The following is a 13,017-nucleotide window of genomic DNA, read 5'->3' on the forward strand; positions in this document are numbered from 1 at the left end:
GTGCAATGCACGTTGTTTGTTCGTTTTCTACATTTATATTAGTTTTCAACTTTTCTCATTAAACTTGAATTTTATAATCCTTAAATCTTTGTAACCTAAGCTGGAAACTTTAGAATGAGATATCCTTAATCCCGATTACTTAATCTTAGTATCCAATAAACACACTTGATTTTCTTGGATATAGTAGAGAAAAACCGGTTTATTCCCTCCCGTTTCTATATATAATCTTAAATAACACGCAAAATTTCAAATTTATCGACTTCATGTATGCGACTCTGATTGGTTGAATTTTTTACACTTATCATGATACAAGTACAAGATTAGGTTAGTCTCGATAATAAGAAAAAGAGAGGATCAAGCATTAATCTCAATATCCATCAAAGTTTTCAGCTCTGAAGCCGTAAAGGTTTTTAATTTTAAACTATAAATTCTATTAAATCAAATAGGAGGTTTTTATATCAATATTTACAACATCAGGTTGCAAAGATTTTTAAATTGGAATATTTGAATTTAAGGCGAGTAATCATGGTCAATTTTCTATTTTCTATTAAGAATTGACAGAAAGTAATAAAAACGTCAGACAATCTTTCTACATTCTGTGATAAATTAAACTGAATAATAAATATTGTGTCTTAAAGTTGACATTTTAACCTTTTTTTAAAATTTTCATCGTTTATTTCAATTTACTTCGCGATGCCTTAGAGTAAATATGTAAGCAAGAAAATCCTGCTGAAGCAATTTGTTTTGTTGAATAAATTTGATAAATGTTGATGTTTATATGTATTTAATATTTATGGTATCCATAATTTTAAATGAAATCAAATTTTATGATTTTAAAAATAATCCTGTACTCACTGAAATTTATAATTAAATGGAATAGTTTGTATTATTTTAGTTTAAACTGAACATCTCATACTGTGAGATAAATTGTAAAATTTACAGTAAACATTGTAAAATGTAGTATAAGTATACATTTGTAATTTATTTGTTTAATTATTTGTTTGTTAAATCAAATTTTCTGGAAGAATAATTAGAAAAAGAATTAAGTCACTGAGTCGTTCAACGATTTTCTGATTTATGTTTTACTAGCTTGAAAACCCAGCGTCGCCTGGAAACTAAACTTTCTTTATTTTTAACAAAATAAAAATATTCGCGTGGTCGTTAGGTGTTCCCTTATTAAAGTTTGAGGAAAATTGTTCCATGGGTCCTTGAGTTATGATCGGAGAAACAAACATCTCGACAGAAACTACTCTTTACATTTACATTTAAAAAACTTACATGACCTAGGGAAGGATATATGGATTGTTAAAGTTGAATAATATCGCCTGAAATAAATGTCGACAATCAAGTATTTTTAAAATAAAATAATCAAAAATTGTCACTTTCAGAGCAATAGCTAAATGCTGAAACTGTAATAGTTAAGGGGCGCAAAGCACCATAAAAGCCTTATAATGTTAATTTAGAATATTTTAAAACGGGGTTTTATTTAAAAATTAAACTTTCTATAATATTACATGGCTTTAATTATTTTCAAACGGTGTCTAAGAGGGGTTATGAAGTTTATTTTGAACACTTTTGAACAACATGATTTGCCTAATCTGAAATAAAAGGATGCAAATATATCATTATTTTTTTTAAAATCAAGTTAACAAAGCTAATAAATGTTCTAAAGAAGTGTCTATATCATCTAAGCCAGCCCCGTTTTAATTTTTGCTACCTAAAAATGAGAGTTTGTCATATGCAACTTTATCTAAAAAAAATTTTTAAATGTCGTCTTAATTTTCAAAGTATAGACATGCTTGGATGAATATTTTTTATGATTTACTTGCCAACAAAAGTAGGCAAAAGTTTCAGTGAATACTGCCATGATAAACTGAATTCATACATATTTTCTGTAATAATAATAATGTAATACCAGATATTACCAAAACATTAGAATATTGAAAATATGTAAAACTACTGCAGCTGAAAAGCTTTGATAGCTTGGAGCTGCTTTTATAAAGAGTTCTCCTGTGATCCTTAACATTTAGATATTTTATAACGAAGGTTAAAGATGGCATGGTTGGTAGAGTATAGGGAATATGAATATATATCTTAATTCCATAAAAACCTTCATTGCATGATGTAAAATAAATAGTACATTTTATGCCTTGTGTCACGAACAACAGCTAATAGCTATATACTGATATTTCGATTATTTAAAGATTTATGGCGATTCATTTAGCATACTATCCCGAGTTGTCGTCTTTATTTCATCAATGCTGTAAAACTTGCTCCAGCTGCACTAAAAGTCGGCCCGATACAGCGACTAAAGGAAAGTTGACCAAATTTTTATTTCGCAAATTCAAAATTCTTAATTAATTCGAAAAAATATGAAATTTGTTAAAAACATTGAAATTTTTAGATATAAATGGGTCAAGTCGCGATATGACCCAAACATATACACTAAATTGAGCGGATGTCCCGAAAATTGTTGTTGCCGAAACGTGGTCAATCCCTCCCTCCTCCTCCCCTCATTTGTTCTTACAACTCACACTCTCTCAACTTACAGCGCGTCTTGTTTGGTAGGTCTGGTACGTAAGGAACAGTTCAAGACCATGAATTTCAGGCTGTAAGGCAGTGTGTCCGGTCCGGGTATACCTATCTATCTATCCATTTATCTATTATCCTTCTATCTATCTATCTATCTATACATCTACCTATCTAGCTCGAACATTAGTCAGTCAGTACTCAGTCTTCCACTGTACAGAAGCGCAGGCGCTGCCTCCAGGCCTAAAAATACGCAAACGCAGAGTGCACATTCCTCAAGGAATTCTATATGTACGAAAATACAGATATTAGTACAAGCTTTCATTATGAAAATTAAATGTATATTATAGAGTGATGATGTTTCTGCAGGATCGTGTAAAAGAATGAATGACATGACTCATATTTCTCATACTGAACTTTTCCTTTCAGAAAATCTGGAATTCTCTGTGAAAAAGTGAGTAAAAAAATGGCATCATTAGAGGAAAAACAATTAGGAAATGAGTTAATTTGAAAATGAAAAACTAGGATTTGTGAATTATTATAGGTTTGAATTTTAAGATGCGTTTAAATAATTCATTTTGGAGAATTATTTCAAATTAAAGAGGTCAGGGTCTGTCCTATTATACGATTTTTGGACCCCCCCCCAGGCCCCCTCCTATCAATTTTGTACATGACCATTTATTTTTCAGCAAATTTATATCCCCTCCCCCGTCTACCTGTATTCTCAAAATAATTTATAATCTTGTACTCCAGGATGTACACTATAACCTCCTTCAGGCAGCTAGGCCTATACTGCCTGTGCCACTTTAACTGCCTTAAAATCCTGATCAGTGAGTTCAGTTATACACTCAAGGAGGTGTACTTGTTGCTAGGAAGCAAAAAATATCGTTCATTAAATAAAATATATCCTTCATAAAGACCTTGCACTTTCACTGGAATTGCAATTATGGTTCCTAATGGAATCGAGTAGTACATTAATAGTACATTTGGGGGCATAAGAATACAATTTCTGTATCATTGTTAAAGGGAGTTTTCGCGAAAAATGAAAGGGGGTATAGGCTTACGGCAAAAAATAATCGCTTTTGATTAAATTCATAATCACTAATCTTCCTTCTATCTGAATTGCGTCTATGAGGAGAACATAGTTAAAAACGACTTTTACTGAGTGACGTTGCGTCCATACAAATTCAGAAAGTTGCAATATACAACTCGTATCGTAAAATAATCAAATTAATTTCAAGCAAATCATTCAAATATTACAACTTAAATTCATAGATGGGTCATTCCATGTCAAGTCAGCCACCTGATGGACGGCATGTCACAGATTTTGCTGAAATTTTGCATACAATTTGGGATATGAAAAAAAATGCCGGAACCCGAAGATGAGCGTTCTGAGACCTCGGAGGCCGGAGATATGGCTCCGGAAAGTTTCCGATAATTCGAGATTTCGAGGCCGGCCTCTATATTTCAAATGGCTCTAACTTTTTTGTTTTAGGTTATATAATTTGAAGCTGAAATATATATATATATATATATATACAGATACGGGAGGAACCAACTGTCCATGTAATATGGGAAAAATACTCGACCCATGTCAAAATCTAAATTAGCATTACATTATCAGGTCTCCTCCTCAACAGGAACAAATACATATGAATTTAACTTTTCTAACCCCTTCCTTATGGCAGTATAAAAATATGTAAAAAAAATCAACACAATCGGAATTGGTACACATCCTCAAACGGAGGCTGAAAATAAAGAAATGCAATTATGACTTGTAAATAATATTTTAATGATATTTTTTCTTTTAACGCCAAATAATGGGCTTGTGATTACCTATTCAAAACTGAAAAAAATTTGGAGCTATCTTCTAAAACAAAAAAGTTAGAGCCATTTGAAATATAGAGGCCGGCCTCGAAATCTCGAATTATTGGAAACTTTCCGGAGCCATATCTCCGGCTTTGGAGGTCTCAGAACGCTCATCTTCGGGTTCCGGCATTTTTTTTCATATCCCAAATTGTATGCAAAATTTCAGCAAAATCTGTGACATGCCGTCCATAGGTGGTTGACTTGACATGGAATGACCCAGATAGATTTTTTTCGACGCATTCATATATTGTTAATAAATCTGAATTTGTATGGACGCTATGTGCTTCAGTAAAAGTCGTTTTTATCAATTTTATCCTTATAGAAGCAACAGATAGAAGTAAGATTAGTAGCAATCAAAAGCGATTATTTTTCGCCGTAAGCCATTTTCCCCCCTCACATTTTTCGCGAACACTCCCTTTAACTTTGGCAAGTGAACTGCATTGGGTGATAAAATGTGTAAATATCGTAATCAACATAAGAGATAAGTTATGACAAATAGAAAAAAAACTCCCTTGCACCGTACATTCTTCCGTATGGAATTTTTTCTACAACTCGAAATCATACTTACTATTGTTTACAACAACAATTCATGGTTAATTTCTGTCCCTAATATTAATCAATCAACATTGGGATCGTATTTATAGAGGGAATTATATGAACGCTTGTGCAGTGTACTGCTTGGGATTAGTGTGTATTTATTATATTTTTGTTAATCAACATTTTCTTAATTTCTGATTCTAAGTTTATTCCAGTACTCCTTTAGTGATTGCAGAAAAACAATCTGGGGGGGGATTATTGCACCCCCCCCCCCCCTCCTTCTATTGTTTATTTATTTAGTTTTTCGATAAGAAAAGTCAAGTGTAAATATTTCATCAGAAAATTTTTCTCATCAAAAAAATTTCCCCATCAGCTCGTGGTATAGTAATGCCAAGTTAGCCTCTATTTAATGCCCGATTCACATTTACCTTAGCAAAATATTGTGATTAATCTTAAATATATTTTAAATCTATTAAATTTCATTATTTTTTCTGTTGCATAAATATGCAAGTCACTGTTTATAGATTTCTTTAAAAAAATTAATTATTCTTATTTTTTACATAATTAGTTATTGCAAATTGATTTAAACGCAAACAGTGTTAAAGATAATAAATTTATAATATCTTCAGTTTACAGAGATAACCCGGCTTCCAATTCTTCTACGCTTCAATAATTCAAGTCATATAACAATAATATTTTTAACCTGATGTTTTCCTTTTATATTTGAAAGCGTGCTCTTTATTAAAGATATGTGATGTTAATGTTTTTTAATGATACTTAAAGTCTTATTTAGTTAAAATTTGCCATTATACTAAACTCATTTCTAAACTAAAAAATATAAAATGGAAAAACTGGTTTCATCATGTTCAAGTTTTGCATATCTAAATGGTCAAAATTTGGCAACGTGTAAGGAAAGCAAATGTTTAGAAAAAAAAAACTATTTTGAAAACGTTACTGTTCCTAAACTATTTTAAACCTGAAAAGTATGGGGAAAAACGAACCTAAATGATAAACAACAATAATGTAAAAACTGTGTACAACTGTGTGACTTCGCAGCTCCTATCATCTTTCTTTAACGCCCAAAAATTAAAAAAGCAAATTGGTTGTGTACACTGTACACTTAAATTCTAAACTTTTTCCTTCTCAGTAATAAGAAGGCTAATTAACGTTTTACTCTACTTGAATTTGAAGTGTACATATTGTACACAGTACACACATTATAACTTGTACATATTGTAAACTTCTTCTGTACAGTCAACACTTTGCTAGGTCCAAAAGCGTTTTTTATCAAAACGGAAAAACGAATATTTTAAGCGAAAAAAATAAAAAAAAACATTATTATTAATTAACGAGTTCTTCAGATCTGTTGATTGCCGCTGTGACCAGTCACAATCAAAGGTAAACATATAAACACCTGCACTGGGATTAGAAAGGTTGTAATATCTCTCTCAAAATTCGATGAGAATATTTCCAAATACTTTTTTTAAAATAAAACCTAAAAATAATTGCTTTTTAGTTCTGTATAGGTGTAGGTCTACACAAAATAATAAGTGATTTTGTGGGGTAAAATCTGAGGCCAATGCGTTGCGACAATTTCAAAGTTGACCCATTCTTGAAAATTTGGATCTATGTGCCTTCACGGAGGATGTACATTGTACAGAGACACTTAAAGGGATTGTACATCTATTTTGAACAATAACTAACTCCTCAGCTTTTGAAAAAAGTTAACTTGAATACACTGCCTATATTACCGCTGCACAAATCTCAGACTGTTCCTGCACTTTCTGTCAAAATAGCCAACTCGTTTTTGACACAAACACAAACACAAGTTTCTTGGATTTAAAAGTTTTTTTCCTATTACTGCAAAAGACAATTAACCACTGTTAAATATAACGGATTATATTTAAATAATAAAAAATTGTAAAAAAAATATGTTCTCACAAATAAAGATTATATTGCCAAACTGCACATTTTGACCAGTTAAATTGGTTTTGATATATATATTCCTTGCTTATATTGCTAATTAAAGTGAGTGTTCACAAAGTTGAGAATAGCTGTATAGTATCAAGTTCACAAATAAAATATATATCTACATAATGTACAGTAGTCGGCGTTTATATCAATACAATAAAGATGACTTTACTATTTAAGTTTTCATTTCTAACAAAGTATTTTTCAAAATATAATTTAACAAGTTAATATAGAGAAGCTGTTAATTGACAGCCTCTCTTATTATCCATGTTTATATATATCCTAGCTGTATAAAAGCTTGGCTTAAATAAAAAATTAAAGTCGTCTTCATTGTATTGATATATACGACAACGACTGTATTTACATATTTAGATCTAATATGGATGGGGTTGGAAGAGGAAACTTTTTGCAAAGTCAGATGAATTCAAACTCAGTTTTGAACTCTGAAGATATGGAGGTTGATGATAGTCGCAGGTATAAAGGTTGATGTTTAAGTTGATGTTGATGTTGATGTTGATGTTGATGTTTATGTTGATGTTGATGTTGATGTTGATGTTGATGTTCATGTTCATGTTCATGTTGATGTTGATGTTGATGTTGATGTTGATGTTGATGTTGATGTTGATGTTGATGNTTCATGTTCATGTTCATGTTCATGTTCATGTTCATGTTCATGTTCATGTTCATGTTCATGTTCATGTTCATGTTCATGTTCATGTTGATATTTAATGAAAATTTATTTTAGTGGAGAATTATCGGTTGATGAAATTCAAAGGATTTTAGGTATTTTTTTTAAGTCATTGGGTAATATTAAATCGTCTACACGCAACATCTCCCCTGCTAACTTTCCGACCTACTGGAATATCAGCTGTTTAATTTTGTATTATTTGAGGGTCAGGTCAGGTTAAGGCAATTTCTGGGCCGAGCGCTACGCCTATGACAGGATAGGGGGCCGAGCGCCGCGGCTAGGACAGGCTAGGGGCCGGGCGCTGCGGCCACAAGTCCATATAGCAGCTGAAAAACCACGTGCTAGTAGGTCGGATGTGTAGTATAGCGGATTTGGCGTAGGTCAGAAGTTGAGTATAGCGGATTTGGGTAAATTATCTTCAATAATTTAATCTATGCAATTTTAAATCCTAATCAAGATTTTTGATTATAGAATAAAATGGTTTTCGTGATTAATTTAATTAATTGATTTTAGATTTGCCAGCTTCTGCTCTTCTGGATATATCCAACAGTCGTCAGTATACAGATGGACAATATTCATTCGATGAATCGTCCACCATCGACGAACAGGATCTAATCAATATCACAGGGATTCCTAATCAACATGAGCAACCAGGGATGAACGACCCAATGGGGATGACCGAACAGCTTGGAATTACCGATCGGGCAGAATTAAACGGTCATCCTAGCATGTACGGTCAGGTCGATGTGACCGGAGGGAATGAGATGCCTAGTATTGGTGACACTCATCAAATTTGGAACCAGCAAATTCTCCGGGTTCAGGTAAGTGTATTGTGTATAACTGATTCTGTTCTTTTTACTTCTCTTTTTGACGTTTTGGGAAAATTCATTATTAAGTATAATCTAATATATATATATATATCTAACATTTTGTGAGTCACAAATGTTTACCTTGCTTTGTGAAATTAAATCTTAAAATTTTATTTCTTCGAATTGAAAAAAAAATGCGTTCAGGCTCGGCCGAGAACTAATTCAAGCAACTACCAAGCATCAAGCCCTGAAAGTGGAATCAGGTAATTTAGGAATTAAGAAAAAAACTAGAACCTTGCCTCAAACTCAAGGTTTCTGAATATCTACATTGTTTTAACCTGATGTTTTAAACCTTAAATATTTTTAACTTTGGCTTTGGTCCTAATAGTATTCATAACTTTATATATTAGAATTCTACGGCATTATTGCAAAAATATAATAATTAAAAATTGTGAGTGTTAGGCAAGTGTTTTTACAAGGAGTATTGTTGTATTTCATGTTTATTGGCCTATTTTAAACTTATAGTCGTCTTTTACATTCTTCAGTTGTATGTATCTCACTGTATAATCATTATAATCCAATCAAACTTATAGTCGTCTTTTACATTCTTCAGTTGTATGTATCCCACTGTATAATCATTAACATATAATCAAACTTATAGTCGTCTCTTACATTCTTCAGTTGTATGTATCCCTCTATATAATCATTAACATCTAATCGCTTAGTATTTTCCTGTGCAATATTATCCTGTTCATTGTATCCTGTTCAATATTAAACTGTTCTTTGTATCCTGTTCATTGTATCCTGTTCAATATTGTCCTGTTCATTGAATCCTGTTCAATATTAAACTGTTCAATATTATCCTGTTCATTGTATCCCTTCAATATTAAACTGTTCAATATTATCCTGTTCATTGTATCCTGTTCAATATTAAACTGTTCTATATTGTCCTGTTCATTGTATCCTGTTCAATATTAAACGGTTCAATATTATCCTGTTCATTGTATCCTGTTCAATATTAAACTGTTCAATATTATCCTGTTCATTGTATCCTGTTCAATATTAAACTGTTCTTCCTGTTCATTGTATCCTGTTCAATATTAAACGGTTCAATATTATCCTGTTCATTGTATCCTGTTCAATATTAAACTTTTCAATATTGTCCTGTTCATTATATCCTGTTCAATATTATCCTGTTTATTTTATCCTGTTCAATATTAAACTGTTCAATATTATCCTGTTCAATATTAAACTGTTCAATATTATCCTGTTCAATATTAAACTGTTCAATATTATCCTGTTCAATATTAAACTGTTCAATATTAAACTGTTTAATATTAATCTGTTCAATATTATCCTGTTTAATATTAATCTGTTCAATATTATCCTATTCAATATTATCCTGTTTAATATTAACCTGGTCATGTTCAATATTATCCAGTTCATGTTTAATATTATCCTGTTCAATAATTTTCCTGTTCACCCCGAACTAACCAGAGAGAGAAGCATTCGGTTTCTTTTATTTGAAATCAAATGTGTTTTCGTTTATATTTCTACAATCTTTAAACTTACGGATTTGTTTATTTTATACTTTTTCATTAAAAATGTATATGCCAACAAAAAAATATTTAAAAGAAAAGGCTATAAAATTATGTAAAAGGGGTCAAATTGTGATCGAAAGGCACAGTTTTCTAAAATATTGACAGAACCGTTAAATTCACGTGTGTTCAATATTTTCCTGTTCAATATAACCCTGCGACTGCAAGGCTGTGCTATTATTTACAACATGTTTGCTAATGCATGTTTACATAAGAAACCAGTTCCTCAAATCCATTCATGTATATTTAATATGGTGATTGATTTTATAAACATTATGATAATACATTTTAGAAATATTCACACAAGAGTGCCTCAGTTACCACAAACCATGCATTTAAACATTATTCATTTTGTTGAAAACAACTCCTATTTAAACCTAGTTCTTTCTCAAGATGAAAATCCATGAAACTACAAAATGTATTATCTGATATTAATATTGTGCGTGCATATTATTTTTTTTTCTGGGCGGGGGGATTTGTTTTTGAGAATTTGAGAAACCCCACAAAAATGTACAATCCTAATAATCTACAAACTCCACAATAACTATAAGGCTATATAGATAAAAAATAATATGGCTTCAGTTTGGTAAAATGTTGAAAGATTTTGAGAAAGAAAAAAAGGCAAGCAAGCTGGTATACTCTAATCGCCATGGGAAATTTAAAAATACTGTCAGAAAACAGCTGTTCTTAGGTTTGAATCATGTCAGGAACATACTGGCAGACATTATAATTAACATATTCTGTTGTAGTGGTTGTGGGAGCACCTATGATGCCCGAAGTCCTAAAATCGAGTACAGTCCTAAGTATATGAGCACTTTCAGTCCGAATTATAACAATGATACAATAAGACTCAGTACAGAGAGTTTTACAAGCAGTGTACCGGAGAACAGGGAACACATGGTAAGTTCACAGAATATTAAAAATTTGTAAATTTTAAAAAATAATAATAAAAGGGACGTTTCAAATTAAAATAATTTTATTTGAACCTAATTTAAAAAAACGAATTTTATGAAAAGAATTTTTTTATTTAAAAAACAGTTTATAGAATACTTTTTTCTTATTTTCGCCTCAATTTGCAAATATCTTCCTGTAAGATAAGAGTCCTTGAGCCGTAGCATCATAATTTTCATAATACATTCAAATTTTTCATCTTATAGAGATCCCATCAAAAAGCATTGGAATGACTGTCGTCTTCATTCTGTCTTTTAATTAAGAAATGCCTTAAATGATGTTTAATTGTTTTAACTGATTAGTTGAAGAAAAAAAAATAAGTTAGAAATTACAAAATTCTGTAATAATGATCAGAAATAAAGGAAACGACAATCATTTATCTACTTCTCTGATTACCTCTGTAAATATAAAAATATCTTTAGGGAAGCAATTTTGATGATCTTGGATCCTCCAGCACTGATCTTGGATCCTCCAGCACTGATCTTGGATCCTCGAACAATGATCAATATTTTGATATCTCGGAGTTTATCAACTTCCAACAGGATAAGGAACAAGGTGAACTTTACAACCAGATATTCTGGGATTAAAACTTTTGAATTTTAAATCTGTTTATTAATTTAAGTCGTCAGATACAGCTGTTTATTTAATCGAATTATTTTTTATTATCTCTTTTTTAGCTGGAATGAATTAAATTCAATAATTTAAACGCTTACGTTGTCGAGTTGAACGCGGTAAGTTGATGTGGCTAAACTCTCAACCATAAGTTTTCACCTTTGTTCAGTCATGACAAATATTTATAAAAGAAATCAATTTAAAACCATTTAAAATCCTTTTACAAAAAAGTATCATAATATACAGGGTGTCCCAATAAACAAAGGAATTCAGTGACGAATTCGATATCGTCTTTTTAGAGAATTCTTTGATTTAGTCTAGTGATATCTACAGAGAAAGCTGTAATCTGTAAGAGTTTCGTCTGCTATATTCACATTTTGTTTGTTTATGTTTTGACTGCATACGGTTGTACTTAGTAAAACAAGAAAATTGTAGTATACAAACAGAGTAAACTTGTCCGTCTTCACTGTTCATCTCGCGGAGACATTGTAGACACATCTTCACAATCTTTAACCCTATTCATAAAATAAACTCTAGCAGACATAATAATATTATGGCTTTTGAAATTATGGTATTACAATGCTAATTCATAACAGAGACGATATACAATTCGTCACTGAATTCCCATGTTTTTTGGGACACCCTGTATAATAACTAACAGCTCTTTATAATATAGTCTTTAAAACGTTTTGCTTTAAACTCATTTTTCCTCTAACCTAAAAATCTAGGTAAAGAGGAAGTGGACAGTGGAGGGGGAAGAAAAGAAGATAGAAGGGAGAGAGTGGGGGTTGGAGGGGGGAAAGGCAACATCTCGTCCGAGTTAAGAATGCCAGCTGGAGGAGGGAAAGGCAACGCCATGTCCAAACTATTAATTATAAACCAGGTACATTAGAAAAACATTTTAAAATGTTAATGATATTTTGACATATGTATTATTAAGGGTTATATTTGTTTAAAGGGAATGTAAGCGTTATTTACAACGATACCCTTGAAATGTCTGGTCACGTATGAGATATATCATTGTTTTTATTATTAAATGTATTTTTTCCTAATTTTTTTGTTTTCAGCTCTGGAAAACTCACAGAAATAAACACTTCTCCAACAAAAAAAACGACAGTATCTTGTAAATTTTTGATCAGATTGTAAATCTTTGCATGGAGGGTGACTTGAAATTACGCTTACTGTCCCTTTAAGAAGTGGCTGATATTGACCTTACTACAAACTTACAAATTGGCAAACTAAAACTTTTTAACTAGGAAATACAATGCATTAGATTATTGATATTGGAACGTATAAACTGGTAGTAGATAAACCAATCTAGGATCATCATTGATATTGTCCTGAGCTGAGATTTTTAAATCTCAGTCATGGGTTCATTTAAACTCATTAAGGGCTGAGGGAAGAGAATCATCTGAAGTCCGTTTGATTAAGTTTTTAGTTAATTCAAAAGTTT

The sequence above is a fragment of the Eurytemora carolleeae genome, unplaced genomic scaffold (genome assembly GCF_000591075.1).
Source record: "Eurytemora carolleeae unplaced genomic scaffold, Eaff_2.0 scaffold140, whole genome shotgun sequence".
NCBI classification, from domain to species: Eukaryota; Metazoa; Arthropoda; class Copepoda; order Calanoida; family Temoridae; genus Eurytemora; species Eurytemora carolleeae.